The sequence below is a fragment of the Entelurus aequoreus genome, linkage group LG15, assembly GCF_033978785.1.
Source record: "Entelurus aequoreus isolate RoL-2023_Sb linkage group LG15, RoL_Eaeq_v1.1, whole genome shotgun sequence".
Classification (NCBI taxonomy): Eukaryota; Metazoa; Chordata; class Actinopteri; order Syngnathiformes; family Syngnathidae; genus Entelurus; species Entelurus aequoreus.
Genome location: NC_084745.1, coordinates 26,892,045 through 26,911,038, shown reverse-complemented (window position 1 = coordinate 26,911,038; position 18,994 = coordinate 26,892,045). Strand labels below are relative to the sequence as shown.

At 38.7% G+C, this 18,994-nt stretch overlaps 1 protein-coding gene and 1 long non-coding RNA gene across 6 annotated transcripts in view; one reads left to right on the top strand and one right to left on the bottom strand.

Annotated features, from left to right (window-relative positions):
• Positions 1–18,994, bottom strand: part of ctnnd2a (catenin (cadherin-associated protein), delta 2a) — a 726,237-nt gene that overhangs the window by 504,112 nt on the left and 203,131 nt on the right. The gene's annotated exons all lie outside the window — the stretch shown is intronic.
• On the top strand, positions 506–4,656 carry LOC133630424 (uncharacterized). The gene is made up of 3 exons (XR_009821252.1): positions 506–557; positions 3,359–3,409; positions 4,436–4,656. It is a non-coding gene; the product is annotated as an uncharacterized LOC133630424 (long non-coding RNA).

Sequence of the window (18,994 nt, the reverse complement as noted above, 5' to 3'; positions counted from 1 at the left end):
CCATTTTTCCATTTACAGTAATACATTGTAAAATCAACAACCCAGGTATTACAGTAAAAAAAACAAAGCTCAGTTGCCAGAATTTTACCATAAAAAAACAGTTTCTGCATTTACAGTAATATGTTGTAAATACCACTGTAAATTTTACAGTAAATTTTGGAGACTGTGCTGCTAGTTTTTTTACTGTAAAACATACAGATTTATTTATTTATTTTATTTTTACAATGTGCATTAAAAAACTATCAAATGCATAGGCAATTGTGTAATCCTTATACATTTGTCATGTCTGTGGTCATGTTTTTGTTTGGCTATGTTCTGTTTTGGTTTTTGGACACTTAGTTCCTGCTTTTTCACTCCCTTGTTTTGTTTCCATGGTTACTCATTAGTTTCACCTGTTGCCCATTTGGACACACGCACCTGTGTTAATCATGTCACTACTATTTAAGCCTGTCACTTTCAGTTGGTCGTCCTGGCGACATTACCTCTGTTAGGTCTACTACCCATGCTACCCATGCTACTCATGTTTATCATAGTTCATGCTGTTCGTTCTGGTCACAGTAAGTGTTATTTATTTCATGTCCATAGTTTTGCCTTTGTGCTAGTTTTTTGTTTCCTAGTCAAGTTTGCATTTCCGACTTGTGCGCGCTTTTTGTTTGCACCTTTTTATAGTTATTATTAAATCATGTCCTTACCTTCACGCCATGTCCGCTCCAATTTCTTTGTATCTCGGGAAAACAAACCCCGCCAAAGTCCACATCTTGACAACATTCATATTATTATTTGTCTTCACTGTTACTAGCGGCCCTCCGACAGCAGCCATAACTGCAACGGCGCTCTCAAGAAAAGCAAGTTTGACACAACTGGTTTACATATTTGGCAAACTGAATTCCAACATTCAGGGGGGGCAGAATAAAATATATCAATGAATCAGGGATGTAGAAAGTGCAGCCTACATGTTACATTGCTGTAATAAAATATACTAAAAAATCTATAAAAACGCAACACTTTTGTTTTTGCTCCCATTTTTCATGAGTTGAACTCAAAGATCTAAAACTGAAATTTCAGAATGACCTTTTATTGTGGGCAGCCTAAGGCACACCTGTGCAATAATCATGCTGCTTAATCAGCATCTTCATGCCACACCTGTGAGGTGGGATGGATTATCTTGGCAAAGATTAAATGCTCACTAACACAGATTTAGAAAGATTTGTGAACACTATTTGAGAGAAATACATCGTTCGTTTATATAGTAAAAGTTTTAGATCTTTGAGTTCAACTCATGAAAAATGGGAGCAAAAACCAAAGTGTTGCATTTATATTTTTGTTCAGTACAAGTAGCAACAATTGAAAATAAGAGCAAAATGATGCAATATAAAAATATATACCAGTATAAATGTTAAAAGGGAACTGCATATTTTTGGAATTTCGCCATTCGTTTACAATCACTATGACAAACAAGAAGACAGATGTCATTTTTAATTTTTTTTATCCATTCCAACTCGTAAATAAACGTAAATAAAAGTCAACTTACAACAAAGTTCTCTATTTCGCTCATAAAACCTTATAAATAACCATCCAAAAAGCACCAACAATACTCCATTTACATTTAGTGACATATATATTAACCAAGCATTAGTAATATTGTTATTATAACCACTAACGCAGACAATCTATTATTAGCGGTGCATATTGACATCTTGAGCTGGTAAGCTGCTTCCTCATCTCAAAGCTCGTGAAAGTTTATTTTAGATCATAAATAATGCCTCTCACCTAGATAGTAAAAAAATGAGGACATATTCCGAAAAGTTGGGCAATTTTGGCATCCAATTTAGACCCGGAAATGGCAAGAAATACACGAAAATACGTTTGGTTTCACCTACCTTATTATGAGTCATTCTTCATCTAAACGGGAATACGGTATATCAAAATGCTAAAAGTCGGCATCCCAGTGAGAGCAGACATTGTACAGTAAGCAGGGCCGGCTTTCCCGACAGGCGAACCAGGCGGCCGCCTGGGGCGCCATCCTTTAGAGGGAGTGCCAAATTGCAGAATGTAAAAAATAAAATGAAATAAATTAATAACAATGAAAATACGTAAATATGTATAATGCGCACTCTGTACACTTAATTGGAACGCATTCTTTAAAGTAAAAACAAATTCTAACCAATGATGTGGCCTGCTACACTGCAAAAAGTCAGTGTTCAAAAACAAGAAAAAAAAATACAAAAATGAGGGGTATTTTACTTGAAATAAGCAAAATTATCTGCCAATAGAACAAGAAAATTTGGCTTGTCAAGACTTTCCAAAACAATTAAAATTAGCTAACCTCAATGAACCCAAAAATACGTTAAAATAAGTATATTCTCACTAATAACAAGTGCACTTTTCTTGATAGATTTTAGACCTTTTTGCTCAATATGTTGAAAAATATTCTTAAATTAAGTAAATGCTAGTGCCATTATCTTGACATAATGATATGCGCTCGGCATCATGATTTTTTTTTTCATGCTTGAAGTAAGAAATTATTACTTTAAAAAAGTTTTTTTATACTTGTGAGTGTTGATGACACAGCTTTGCATCAGTTGATATTCTAGTTTCAAGCATGTTTTACTCAATATAGGTCATAAAATCTCAGCAACAAGCTGTAATATCTTACTGAGATCATTTAGGACCAAAACCCTTAAAACAAGTAAAACACTCTAACATAAAATCTGCTTAGTGGGAAGAATTATCTTATCAGACAGAAAATAAGCAAATATCACCCTTATTTGAGATATTTCATGTAACTTAGATTTCAGTTTTTGCAGTGTACCTGCGGCATAAACCTGACTGGTATACTGCTGCTACTCCTGGTGAAGGGCAACATCATATCGTGTCACGGTCGAAGAAAGCTTGCGGAGCAATTTCATCTGATTGATAATCTTTTACAATGAAAAGTTGGGTGAACTTCTGAAGTAAAAAAAAGTAAATAAGCAACATCTGTAAAGCAGAAAATCCAGAAATGCATGGAGGGTGAAAAAGTGGGTAAACCAAACTCAAATTGCATTTAATGCAAGCTCGGCTATTGGCTCATTTGGCTGCAATGTAAGCTATAATTTAAATAAAATAATGGGTGCTATTTGGGATGTGATGCAATCAGAAAATATTTACAGCAACGACAGGCTGCTACAGAGTAGATGGTGATATTGTGTTCATATGTTCATCTGAGCCTTGCCATGATAAAAAAAACAAACGTTTTTTAGTTTTGGAATATGATAGCGAACACTGTAATAAATACGATTTGAATGTAGAAAAAGTACTTTAGAGTTACAATGCATGCAACAATGACGTTTGTGCCATTTTGTGTTTTACAAAACAGCATCTCTTCAGACAGCAAGCAGCAGCAGCACATTTTCACATGCAGGTCCAGGTGAGTGTTTATTTGTAGCACACTGTAATAACAATCCTTTTTCAATTAAAAAATATACAAGATATTTGTTCAATGGTAATACATCTAAATCAGTCAGACTATTTTTTGCCACAATCAATTTTAAATACTCTCAAGACATCCCAGCTTATTCATCAGAAATACTTGTCTTACTTTGGCTGCATTCAAATGAGTGCTAAAAGGTATTTTATTAATAATAACACCTACTCAGTGGCTTTGTGGTTAGAGTGTCTGCCCTGAGATCGGTAGGTTGTGAGTTCAAACCCCGGCCGAGTCATACTAAAGACTATAAAAATGGAACCCATTACCTCCCTGCTTGGCACTCAGCATTAAGGGTTGGAATTGGGGGTTAAATCACCAAAAATGATTCTCGGGCGTGGCCACCGCTGCTGCCCACTGCTCCCCTCACCTCCCAGGGGGTGAACAAGGGTGATGGGTCAAATGCAGAGAATAATTTTGCCACACCTAGTGTGTGTGTGACTATCATTGGTACTTTAATTAACTTTAATGCAGCAAAATAAAATAATTGATATTATTAGTGGATATTAGCTTGCATGCTCATAAACTAGCTTTCAGTGCTGTTATGTGGACTTTTTAGCAATGGATAAGTATAGTTACTGTAGCTCTTACTGGAATCGGAAGTATGAGGTTATACTTATTATATTCAACTCATATATATTGTATATACTTTTCTCATATATTTTGATGTATAATTATAGTACATCATATATACTCATTAAGAGGGCACAGTGAACACTCAAAACAGAGTCAAAATGTAAAATGTTGGTCTTGTAATTGAACTAAAATTAACATTATTAATAGATCTACATTCAAAGTTGTTCTGTGTGTGTGTGTGTGTGTGTGTGTGTGTGTGTGTGTGTGTGTGTGTGTGTGTGTGTGTGTGTGTGTGTGTGTGTGTGTGTGTGTGTGTGTGTGTGTGTGTGTGTGTGTGTGTGTGTGTGTGTGTGTGTGTGTGTGTGTGTGTGTGTGTGTGTGTGTGTGTGTTAGTTTTCTTACAGGATAATGAAGCAGTAGCAGCAGACTCAATGTTACAATCCAACAACCTGAAGATAGATTCTCATCTTCAATAGATGCCTCTATCAAAGTTGCCCCCATTGATCCTGCTGACAGGCCACACCATTTGACTGACACACTAAGAACTGAATTACTTAGGAGGTAAACTCAAACTTCACATTCCCTAAAAGAGATGGAAGATGATTCCATCACCACTACTTTAGTGAATGGAGAGAACATTAAGAGAACGTGGCCTAATGTATTCCCCCAATGCCATTTTCACTACATATGTAGGTGTTAAGTTTCAGGGAAATCATTTAAATGGTTTATATTTTTTCTTAAGATTGCATTTTTTGTCTTTACATGTCAAAAAAGTAATTGCTAACTGTGTAATGCTGCATACAGACTTTTCTCTGGTGTTTGGGGGGGGGGGGGGGGTTGGGGGCGGCGGAGTTCACTCTCGCCTGGGGCGTCAAATGGTCGAGAGCCCTGACAGTAAGTGATGTTTTATTATGTTTGTTGGATCTGATGAAGTCTGCAGTGAGTAATAATCAGTGTTGCTGATGGAAAAGGCGATAGTTTATGTGTTTTTTCAATTAATGCCTAAAATGAAGCAAATATATAAATATTAGATGTTATTATAAATGTGCCTGTTACTACATTGCTAACTGTATATACTTACAGCTTGTATATAAAACCTTGATGGTGTTATGATGTTTTTTAAACACTTTATAAGCAGAATAGAGTGACTCCCGTTGAATCAATTGTAAGCGGACTTTTAATTTATTTACTAGTTAGAATGCATAAAAAAAGAAAAAACATGTGTGTGCTGGTCTTACATAAGGATTGTGAATGATAGGCAAAATTGCAACAACAAAAAAAGTGCAGTTGCCCTTTAATACTAATTACTAATAACACAGATTTGTTTTTAAATATGAGCATAACTTTTTTTTAGCCCATTTAAGGAAAATGCATTATCGCCAATTATGCAAAGGATATGATGACATCATATTGACACTAGCAGGGCACACCCCCACCACACTCTCATAACCACAAGTATATTGGCAACATGGGAGAAACATTGCTGTGTACTTCCTACTACTACTGGGTAGACCTGACACACACACAGCTCCCACACCCCACTAGGGGTTGCCGACCCACTATTTGAGAAAGACTGCTTAATGTAACAGGAGCACGCTGCTGTTTTAAAAGACCTACTGCCAAACAAAATGTAAGTCAAAAAAATCTGCTATATGACAGGGGCAGTGCTGTTTTCAATGGACCTCCTGCCCCCCCTTCACCCCAACACCAAAAATTACTCATCAAAGATTCTCTATGACAGCAGCAAAGATCCCCCTTATGACAGGATCACTCTGCTGTTTTTTAAGGACCTTCTGCCAGTCTTCCACCTCCCGACCAAAAAAAAAAAAATCCCTCGTCGAAGATCCTCTACATCAGTGGTTCTCAACTTTTTTTCAGTGATGTACCACCTGTGAAAATTTTTTTAATTCAAGTACCCCCTAATCAGAGCAAAGCATTTTTGGTTGAAAAAAAGAGATAAAGAAGTAAAATACAGCACTATGTCATCAGTTTCTGATTTATTAAATTGTACAACAGTGCAAAATATTGCTCATTTGTAGTGGTCTTTCTTGAACTATTTGGAAAAAAAGATATACAAATAACTATAAACTTTTTGAAAAATAAACAAGTGATTCAATTATAAATAAAAATGTCTACACACAGAAGTAATCAACTTAAAGTGCCCTCTTTGGGGATTGTAACAGAGATCCATCTGGATTGATGAACTTAATTCTAAACATTTCGTCACAAAAAAAGAAATCTTAACATCAATATTTATGGAACATGCCCACCAAAAATCTAGCTGTCAACACTGAATATTGCATTGTTGCATTGTAATTAATGGAATAGCCTACTTGATTTGATGTTCAGTTTATGAACTTACATTCATATTTTGTTGAAATATTATTCAATAAATATATGTATAAAGGATTTTTGAATTGTTGCTATTTTTAAAATATTTTAAAAAAATCTCACATACCCCTTGACATACCTTCAAGTACTCCCAGGGGTACGCGTACCCCCATTTGAGAACCACTGCTCAACATGACAAGAGCACACTGCAGTTTTAAATTACCTTCCGCACTGTTCAAAGATCATCTATATTACAGCAGGGGTCTTGTTGTGTTACTGTGGAATGTAAAATGCTAAACACTGAGATGACATGTTTACCTTTTTTTCCCAACACAAATCACACAATAAAAAATACAATTATTTGAATTTTTTTTACTGTTGCTGTAAATAACTATCAAAATATTTCGATGTCATTGTGACGCTCAGGTCGCATGACGGCGATTAGTGGCGTGTTCCCAAGATGCAGAAGATCGAGGCAACGTGCAGGTAAAAGTATTTAATGATGCTCAAAACAAACAAAGATGAGTGCCGCTGGGAGGGCTATGCAAAAACGAAAGTAAAACTGACAGGTACAAATCAACAGAATGGAATGCTGGAATAAAGCAAAACTTACGGCAGGAGAGCACGTTGACATGAATATCCATTTTTATAATATCCATATTTAGAATATCCATATTCCATACAAAGTCCAGACAAAGAATGGTGTCTCACACTCAACCTAAATAGTCTTAATCACCAACAGAAAACAGGTGAGGGGAAAAGTGCTCGAGAGCATGTGTAAAGTAGTTATGAAAAAACACCAAAACAACAGGAAGTGCCACCAAAATAAGAGCGCAGGACAGGAACAAGCACTAAACACAGAAGAACACCAACATAAAGGCACGGACTGGTGTAACCAGCAGTGACAGTCATATTTGCACGGCGTGTGGTAGTAGTCAAAAATGCGACACTTATCTTATAGCAGACGTTCTTAACCTTTTTTGCCCTCGGGGCCCAACTTTGCCGCTTACTCTTGATTTTAATAGGGATCGGCGTGGCTCCGATGGCAAAGCTGCCTTGCTAGCAATTTAAGCTGTTGCAGGTTCGATTCCAGCTTCCGCTATCCTAATCTCCACAGGACTTTCCTGGATAAATCCATATATATATTTTCTACCGCTTGTCCCTCTGGGGGTCGCAGGGGGTGCTGGAGTCCGGCTGCACTCGGACGGAAGGCGGGGTACTCCCTAGACAAGTGGCCACCTCTTCACAGGGCCAACACAGATAGACAGACAACATTCACACTCACATTCACACACTAAGGCCCATTTAGTGTTGCCAATCAACCTATCCCCAGGTGCATGTCTTTGGAGGTGGCAGGAAGCCTGAGAACCCGGAGGGAACCCATGCAGTTATGGGAAAAACATGCAAACTCCACATAGAAATACCCCGAGATCGGGGATCGAACCCGGTACCTGCTTATTGTGAGGCACACGCACTAACCCCTTTTTTCACCGTGCTGCCCTGGCTAAAGGTTAAAAGGTTAAAAATAAATAAAATCGTATTCAATAATCATATCCAACCTACTTACAGTTTAACATGATAAACCTTCTCAAATGGTATGAAACCATGAAACTAAAATAAGGAACTGATGGAAAATATGCATACAAATACGCAGTGCTGAAATTAATAAACTAAATTAATATGTTTCTTAAAAAAAACTGTCAATAAAATTAAAGTGCAAATGAAAATATATTGTTTAGTCATAATTTTTGCGCTTAAGAAACGTCTCTACAACTTTTGTGTGGTATTGTCATTACTGCCAGGTGGAAAAGTGTGTCACAACTGAGGACCGTTGCGGCCAATACGTACCACAGCTGAGAAACACATTTTTGGCGGCCCTCTAAGGCAGGTGTCCCCAACCTTTTTTGCACCACGGACCGGTTTAATGTAGGGATGTCCGATAATGGCTTTTTGCCGATATCCGATATTGTCCAACTCTTTAATTACCGATACCGATATCAACCGATACCGATATCAACCGATACATACAGTCGTGGAATTAACACATTATTATGTCTAATTTGGACAACCAGGTATGGTGAAGATAAGGTACTTTTAAAAAAAAATTATAAAATAAAATAAGATAAATAAATTAAAAACATTTTCTTGAATAAAAAAGAAAGTAAAACAATATAAAAACAGTTACATAGAAACTAGTAATTAATGAAAATGAGTAACATTAACTGTTAAAGGTTAGTACTACTAGTGGACCAGCAGCACGCACAATCATGTGTGCTTACGGACTGTATCCCTGCAGACTGTATTGATATATATTGATATATAATGTAGGAACCAGAATATTAATAACAGAAAGAAACAACCCTTTTGTGTGAATGAGGAGGGAGGTTTTTTGGGTTGGTGCATTAATTGTAAGTGTATCTTGTGTTTTTTATGTTGATTTAATTTTTAAAAAAAAACCAAAAAAACGATACAGATAATAAAAAAAACGATACCGATAATTTCCGATATTACATTTTAACGCATTGATCGGCCGATAATATCGGCAGGCCGATATTATCGGACATCCCTAGTTTAATGTAGGCATTATTTTCAGGGACCGGCTTTCCACTTGTGCCAGATAAATACAGCAAAAATAAGTGCATGAAAAATACAACTCACGATAACGTTGAATTAGGGGGAGCCCTGGGCTTGTTTCTTTGCAATGAGATGCAGTTGGAAATCAGCTTTTGGCTACAATCTGTCACAGTTATGTTTGAAATGTTAATTAATGTGCATTGTATCATGTCACAAAGTTATAACAAATATAACAAATGGAAACTTCGTATGAGGATTTTATTGTACATCTATAAACAAGCTTATTGGTGTGTCTAATGGGACAGGCCAAATTTAAATCGGAGAAAAAGCAGTCGTTTATAAATTATTTAGTGTTTCTCTGCGGCCCGGTAGCAAATGTGTCACAGACCGGTGGTTGAAGACCACTGCTCTAAGGGACACTCACGGCCCAACAATGGGCCCTGGCCCTGTGGTTAAGAGCACTGTGGTATAGTATATTATAATACACAATAAAAGCTTGCCAAAACACTTGTAAATGTATTTCTTGTACAAACCCCGTTTCCATATGAGTTGGGAAATTGTGTTAGATGTAAAAAATAAACGGAATACAATGATTTGCAAATCATTTTCAACCCATATTCACTTGAATATGCTACAAAGACAACATATTTGATGTTCAAACTGATAAACTTTTTTTTTTTTGCAAATAATCATTAACTTTAGAATTTGATGCCAGCAACACGTGACAAAGAAGTTGGGAAAGGTGGCAATAAATACTGATAAAGTTGAGGAATGCTCATCAAACATTTATTTGGACCATCCCACAGGTGAACAGGCAAATTGGGAACAGGTGGGGACTATGATTGGGTATAAAAGTAGATTCCATGAAATGCTCAGTCATTCACAAACAAGGATGGGGCGAGGGTCACCACTTTTTCAACAAACGCGTGAGCAAATTGTTGAACAGTTTAAGAAAAACCTTTCTCAACCAGCTATTGCAAGGAATTTAGGGATTTCACCATCTACGGTCCGTAATATCATCAAAGGGTTCAGAGAATCTGGAGAAATCACTGCACGTAAGCAGCTAAGCCCGTGACCTTCGATCCCTCAGGCTGTACTGCATCAACAAGCGACATCAGTGTGTAAAGGATATCACCACATGGGCTCAGGAACACTTCAGAAACCCACTGTCAGTAACTGCAGTTGGTCGCTACACTTGTAAGTGCAAGTTAAAACTCTCCTATGTTTATCAACAACACCCAGAAACGCCGTCGGCTTCGCTGGGCCTGAGCTCATCTAAGATGGACTGATACAAAGTGGAAAAGTGTTCTGTGGTCTGACGAGTCCACATTTCAAATTGTTTTTGGAAACTGTGGACGTCGTGTCCTCCAGACCAAAGAGGAAAAGAACCATCCGGATTGTTATAGGCGCAAAGTTGAAAAGCCAGCATCTGTGATGGTATGGGGGTGTAATAGTGCCCAAGGCATGGGTAACTTACACGTCTGTGAAGGCGCCATTAATGCTGAAAAGGTACATACAGGTTTTGGAGCAAAATATGTTGCCATCCAAGCAACGTTACCCGGACGCCCCTGATTATTTCAGCAAGATAATGCCAAGCCACGTGTTACATCAACGTGGCTTCATAGTATAAGAGTGTGGGTACTAGACTGGCCTGCCTGTAGTCCAGACCTGTCTCCCATTGAAAATGTGTGGCGCATTATAAAGCCTAAAATACCACAAGGGAGACCCCCAGACTGTTGAACAACTTAAGCTGTACATCAAGCAAGAATGGGAAATAATTCCACCTGAGAAGCTTAAAAAATGTGTCTCCTCAGTTCCCAAACGTTTACTGAGTGTTGTTAAAAGGAAAGGCCATGTAACACAGTGGTGAACATGCCCTTTCCCAACTACTTTGGCACGTGTTGCAACCATGAAATTCTAAGTTAATTATTATTTGCAAAAAAAAAAAAAAGTTTATGAGTTTGAACATCAAATATCTTGTCTTTGTAGTGCATTCAATTGAATATGGGTTGAAAAGGATTTGCAAATCATTATATTCCGTTTATAGTTACATCTAACACAATTTCCCAACTCATATGGAAACGGGGTTTGTATTTGGGCCAAATAAGGGCCAGAAGATAACACAGATATTAGCGCCCCGAATGGGATAAATTGCAGCTGTGACTTTGTTGGTATAAAAAAAACAAAAAAAACACTGGAGACAAACGGTCCTGCTGGCCACCATAAAGACGCCGTGTGGTGTCTACGTTTGATGGTCTGTGTGTGTCTGGAGATAAGGCCCAATCATTATAAAGTGGCCTATGGGTAGCCATTATCTGCTGTGTTTTTGGACGGGAGACAAAAGGCTATCAAACAGAGCGCTGACCTTCTCTTTGAGAAGGGAGGCTTCTCCTCTTTCACCTCTTTCCTCTCCATCCTCCAAAAAACACGTGGAAATGCAAGATGGTGAAAAGGTCACAGGGCTCTCCTCCGTCATGCTGAATCGCCCCATTTAAACAAGTCCGCCCCCCCCACCACCCAGCCCCCTTCTTTGTGCACATGTCGCCTCCTTAATGAGCGGGTGGGCGGGGCGATACCTGCAGGCGAGGGTAGTGAGGTGACCGTGGTGATGAAAGTCACATGAGATGATGGACGCCGGGAGGAAACCTGATGCTCTGCCTCGCTTTATATTCAACAACAAAGAAGGGAGAAGAAAGGGCCATGGACTTATGACATCTCTCTCTCTCTTTGAACAGCGAGCTTGACTCTTTCTCCTGTGTGTTTTCTTTTTTTTCCCAGTCAGCTCGTATACTTTCGAAAGTCATCTTCATGAGGGCTTGTATATGCACAGCTGTTTTAATATACAGCACAGCCTCTTCTCGCTGGAATCATACAAAACTGCACTTTTGTTAGCAAATTATGGCTAACATTGGTTTGACATTACACAATTTCCTTAAATAATGTCGTATTTATTCAACTGTCCAAGGTGTTTTTTAAGGTTTAAAATTGATGTATTTCCTCAAATAGCGCGAGAGTACTTTGTCTAAACAGGGGTTTGTTATCACTGTATGCTGTAAAAATGTTACCGGATTTCACAATATTTAACAGTTATTTCACAGTAAAATACTATAATCAAAACTTACTGTAAACTTACAACAAATTACTGTAAAAATTACAGTATATTTGCACTGTAAACATTTACCAGGATTTTACAGTATTTAACAGTGTTTTTTCAAAGTAAAATACTGTAATCAAGATTTAGTGTAACATAGCAAATGACTGCAAAAATTAAGATCAGTAGCAAACTTTAGACGAGCCTAAAGGTGTCACTTCTGGAGCAAGGGCTGCCTTCTTGCATGATAGCCTCTGAGTCCATGGCGATGCAAAACACGCTTGACGCTTGAGAAAGTTTGATCATATTACGCCTATACTGGCTCACCTGCACTGGCTTCCTGTGCACTTAAGATGCGACTTTAAGGTTTTACTACTTACGTATAAAATATTACACGGTTTAGCTCCAGCCTATCTCGCCGATTGTATTGTACCATATGTCCCGACAAGAAATCTGCGTTCAAAGAACTCCGGCTTATTAGTGATTCCCAGAGCCAAAAAAAAGTCTGCGGGCTATAGAGCGTTTTCTATTCGGGCTCCAGTACTCTGGAATGCCCTCCCGGTAACAGTTAGAGATGCTACCTCAGTAGAAGCATTTAAGTCCCATCTTAAAACTCATTTGTATAATCTAGCCTTTAAATAGACCCCCCCTTTTTTAGACCAGTTGATCTGCCGTTTCTTTTCTTCTCTCCTCTTCTCCCCTGTCCCTTGCGAGGGGGAGTTGCATAGGTCCGGTGGCCATGGATGAAGTGCTGGCTGTCCAGAGTCGAGACCCCGGGTGGACCACTAGCCTGTGCATCGGTTGGGGACATCTCTGCGCTGCTGACCCGTCTCCGCTCGGGATGGTTTCCTGTTGGCCCCGCTGTGGACTGGACTCCCGCTGATGTGTTGGATCCACTGTGGACTGGACTTTCACAATGTTATGTCAGACCCACTCGACATCCGTTGCTTTCGGTCTCCCCTAGAGGGGGGGGGGGGGGGGGGGGTTACCCACATATGCGGTCCTCTCCAAGGTTTCTCATAGTCATTCACCGACGTCCCACTGGGGTGAGTTTTTCCTTGCCCGTATGTGGGCTCTGTACCGAGGATGTCGTTGTGGCTTGTACAGCCCTTTGAGACACTTGTGATTTAGGGCTATATAAATAAACATTGATTGATTGATTGATTGATTGACTGTGGACACTGACACCTGTGTTCCAGCAGCTTCCAATTCATTGCACACCTGCTTTTTGGTGGTTCTTGGTTGACTCTTGATCATCCTGACCAATTTTCTCTCAACAGCAGGTGATAACTTGCGTTTTCTTCCTGATTGTGGCAGTGACAAAACTGTGCCATGCACTTTATACTTACTAACAATTGTGTGCACAGTTGCTCTTGGGACCTTAAGCTGCTTTGAAATGGCTCCAAGTGACTTTCCTGACTTGTTCAAGTCAATGATTCATTTTCTTAGATCTGTGCTGAGTTCCTTTGACTTTCCCATTGTCGCGTTTGTAACCGAGTCTAATGACTGCATCACATGAGCCCTATTTAAATGGGCTCAGAGAAGTCAACAGGTGTTGTCAATCATAATCACTCACATGAAGTTAAGAGGCCATGCCATGAAGCTAATTTGATTTGATTGAAACTTTTCTACATCACCAAAATTGATAACGCATGTTGCTGTATGTATACTTTTGACCCTGCAGATTTGGTCACATTTTCAGTAGACCCATATTAAATTCCTAAAATTAAAAAAAACTTCATGAATGTTTTTTGTGACAAACAAGTATGTGCTCCAATCACTCTATCACAAAAAAATAAGAGCTGTAGAAATGATTGGAAACTCAAGACAGCCGTGACATTATGTTCTTCACAAGTGTATGTAAACTTTTGACCACGACTGTATATTTCAGAGAAATTAACTGTTAATTCATAGTTAAATACTGTTATCACATTAATATGGAATATCACAACAAATGACTGTAAATTCAAAGTGGTTTGTTTCTTAAGGGGTTCCGTAGACTATGTTGCACACTTCTGTACAGTAGGTAGCAGTAGGTGGCAGTATGTTGTTAAAACAAGAGAGTAACTAAAGATACAATTACAATTGTGAAGGTACACCATTAAGTTGCCATTATATTGTAATCAGAAAATAAAATTACAACTGTACAGTTTGTAGTTAACTGCAAAATGACAGCTATGCAGTTACAGTAAATGACTTTAAAAATATTTCACAGTAAATTACTGTATATGTTACTGTGAAAGTAATGCAATTATCAGCCAGTAATATACTGTGAATTTACAAAGAACATTTCTACACAGTATTTCCTCACACAGGGGTTCATATCACTTAAAGGGGAACTGCACTTTTTTGGCATTTTGCCTTTTGTTCACAACCCTTATGAGAGAAAAGAAGACAAAAGTTGTTTTTTTCTCTCTCGCTTTTTTACATATAAAAAACGGCTTGGTCTAGGTGGCTAGCAATGCAGCTAATGGGAGCAATCAATTATATACCTCTAAATCCCTTTAAAATGCATTCAAAAACCGTCAACGATGCTTCATTTACGTTCCGTAACCAGTGTAATAACCAAGCTGTAGCGACATTGTTATTGTAAAAGCGAACACTGAGGAACTCTTTATATAGCGTAGTAACACATTGTCCTTTTATTAGCTGTAAAACCTAGCTACGGCAAGAGATAAGCTAGCTTCTATGTCAACACAAAACGCGTTTGAGTTTGTAATGCACAACACAATGCGTTAAGACACCAATCTGTACTGACTGAAAAACATGAGCTATCATATTACAGTATCTGTAACGTATTAGCCCACAGTTCATGTTTTGTTTGTACACAGCTAGCCAGACAGTGTATGTACTGTAGTTGTATTAACACGCATGACATGCTGCGTATATCATGGCCGATATTAAAGTTACTCACTCGATGGCCGGGGACGTTTCCTGTTGATTCATTTGTGTCGAGATAGCTTGGCTAAAAGTTCCATATTTATAGCGTCAAAATTGCTTTCAACTCACTCTCCCGGCTTCCGTCTGCTTCAACATCTCACTCTTCCTTCGTGCTGGCGTCTATAAGCAGCAGTATATTTAGCTTCGGAAATATAAGGTTGTGAATCCTGATTTGTCCAAAAATAGTCGTCTTAGTTGTCTGTTACCAAGTTTGCCATTGATTCCGGAGGTAGGAACACAAGTTGTTGCCAGATATCAGCAGTGTGCTGCTATGGAAACAGAAATCAATTTGTGGAAGAAATCAGTCCCAGAAATGATTAAAACTAAATTGAAATATTGTGAATATTGAAAATATTACATATTGTTATGAATGTGTCTGTTAATACAGACACTTTGCTTTTGCTGGGTGTTGTGGCCAAACAGCTAAATTTGTGTTTCATCTGACCACAGAACTTTCCTCCAGAAGGTCTTATCTTTGTCCATGTGATGTCAGATGAAACAAAAATGTTGCTGTTTGGCCACAATACCCAGCAATATGTTTGGAGGAGAAAAGGTGAGGCTTTTAATCCCAGGAACACCAAGCCTACCGTCAAGCATGGTGGTTGTAATAATATGCTCTGGGCATGTTTTTCTGCCAATGGAACCGGTGCTTTACAGAGAGTAAATGGGACAATGAAAAAGGAGGATTACCTCTAAATTCTTCAGGACAACCTAAAATCATCAGCCCGGAGGTTGGGTCTTGGGCGCAGTTGAGTGTTCCAACAGGACAATGACCCCAAACACACGTCAAAAGTGGTAAAGGAATGGCTAAATCAGGCTAGAATGAAGGTTTTAGAATGGCCTTCCCAAAGTGCTGATTTAAACGTGTGGACAATGCTGAAGAAACAAGTCCATGTCAGAAAACCAATAAATATAGCTGAACTGCACCAATTTTGTCAAGAGGAGTGGTTAAAAATTCAACCAGAAGCTTGTGGATGGCTACCAAAAGTGCCTTATTGCAGTGAAACTTGTCAAGGGACATGTAACCAAATATTAACATTGCTGTATGTATACTTTTGACCCATAATAAATTCATAAAAGAACCAAACTTCATGAATGTCTTTTGTGACAAACAAGTATGTGCTCCAATCACTGTAAAAAATAAGAGTTGTAGAAATTATTGGAAACTCAAGACAGCCATGACATTATGTCCTTCTCAAGTGTATGTAAACTTTTGACCACAACTGTATATATACTAGCGTTGTGTATACAAAACATTGATGGATGGTTTTGAAGTTGTTTGAGAGGGCTTTGAACACGAAAAATAACTCCTGTTGTTAAAAAATACTTGATTATCTGCTAATTTATTTATATTACAGTATATATTTTATATTATATGACATGTAAAAGGTATGTGCTCTGCACATGAATGCCATACACAAATATTGTTTGCAGCTGAGTGTAACTGTAATAAATAGAAACCGTACCGGATCTGTGTGGTCTTTACAAGATGATGACATAACAACTGTATTGCATCTTGCACTGCACACATAGTTGACTTGTTTAAGACTTCCTTGCTGTAAGATTGTACATGATGTTGCTAGTGTAAAACGTCTTTTACTAATAAAAATGTCAATAAAAATATATTTTTTAACAACTTTATTTACACTAATTATGTATAGTACCGATCAGAGTACCAATGAATATTGGTATCGATAAGGAATATCGATATTGGTATGGGTATCGATAAAATACTTATTGTACTAATAAAAATGTTAATAAAAATAAAACATTTTAACATCTTTATTTACACTAATTATGTATAGTACCGATCAGAGTACAAATGAATACTGTTATCGATAAGGAATATCGATATTGGTATGGGTATCGATAAAATCCTAACGATATACATCCCAAGTCCTGATTCAACTTTTTTTTTTTTTTTCCCTGATACCGCTACTAGAGCTTTGAGTAATGGTCAATAAGATGTCAATAATAGAATGTTAGAAAATGCTTGATCAAGTGAAATTACTCAGAGAACGATGGTAAGTACCGAAAACACTAACCTTATGACAGATTGCTTTTGTAGTGGAGTGTTAAATTTCATTAAATTAAGCTCATGACGCAATAAACTGAATGATGCTGACATGTTTGTTTTCGGATAATTTCTCATATGCTTCGCTTTGGGTACTTTGTATCAACTGTTTTAAGCTGCAATATTGTTCAAATGTCTATGCTATTGTATACCTAGCTGTTTTGTAGCTGCTAGCTCCTAGTAGCCTACCATGTTTGCCTTTTGTAAATGCCATCCACCCATTTTCTACCGCTTGTCCCTTTCGGGGTTCCTGGGGGTGCTGTAGCCTATCTCAGCTGCATTCGGGTGGAAGGCGGGGTACACCCTGGACAAGTCGCCACCTCATCGCAGGGCCAACACAGATAGACAGACAACATTCACACACTAGGGCCAATTTAGTGTTGCCAATCAACCTATCCCCAGGTACATGTCTTTGGAGGTGGGAGAAAGCCGGAGTACCCAGAGGGAACCCACGCAGTCACGGGGAGATAATGCAAACGTATCCTGAGCCCGGGGATCGAACCCAGGACCTGCATATTGTGAGGCACACAAACCTGTTCCACTGTGCTGCCCTATTGACTAAAATACAAAAAAAAAGACCAAACTTGTGTGCTTACTGGAGGACATTTAGATGTTAACTGGCAGTCCAACTTTGCTTAAGTGCTGCAGGACTAATAGCATTGGAGATTTTAATTGCAAGCCAATATAATCTGATACCTGTTCTTTTTTTGCTGATATCTGCGGACATCAAACCAATATCATTATCGCATCTGGACACCCCTAACTGATGCATGTTTTAGAAATAAAACTCGACCAAAACATTCAAAGCCTACCAAAAGTCCTAACAGCTTGCATGCAAACATTGCCATCACTAAACATGGTAACACTTTAGTTATGGGGAACATATTCACCATTAATTAGTTGCTTATTAACATGCAAACTAGTAACATATTGGCTCTTAAAGGCCTACTGAAATGATTTTTTTTTATTTAAACGGGGATAGCAGATCCATTCCATGTGTCATACTGGATCATTTCGCGATATTGCCATATTTTTGCTGAAAGGATTTAGTATAGAACAACGACGATAAAGTTCGCAACTTTTGGTCTCTGATAAAAAAAAGACTTGCCCCTACCGGAAGTAGCGTGACAACACCGGAGGAAGGGCTGCTCACATTTTCCTATTGTTTACACCAGCAGCGAGAGAGATTCGGACCGAGAAAGCAACGATTACCCCATTAATTTGAGCGAGGATGAAAGATTTGTGGATGAGGAACGTGAAAGTGAAGGACTAGCGTGCAGTGCAGAACGTATCTTTTTTCGCTCTGACCGTAACTTAGGTACAAGGGCTCATTGGATTCCACACTCTCTCCTTTTTCTATTGTGGATCACGGATTTGTATTTTAAACCACCTCGGATACTATATCCTCTTGAAAATGAGAGTCGAGAACGCGAAATGGACATTCACAGTGACTTTTATCTCCACGACAATACATCGGTGAAGCCCTTTAGCTACTGAGCTAACGTGATAGCATCGGGCTTAACTGCATATAGAAACAAAACAAATAAGTCCCTGACTGGAAGGATAGACAGAAGATCAACAATACTACCAAACTCTGGACATGTAACTACACGGTTAATGCTTTCCAGCTTGGCGAAGCTTAGCAATGCTGTTGCTAACGACGCCATTGAAGCTAACTTAGCTACGGAACCTCGACAGAGCTATGCTAAAAACATTAGCTCTGCACCTACGCCAGCTCTCATCTGCTCATCACGACCCGTGCTCACCTGCGTTCCAGCGATCGACGGTACGACTTCACCCGATCACCGATGCGGTCGGCGGCTCGGAGACGGAGGAAGTCAAGGTGAGGTCGGCGGCTAGCACGTCTGCTATCCATCTCAAAGTCCTCCTGGTTGTGTTGCTGTAGTCCGCCGCTAATACACCGATCCCACCTACAACTTTC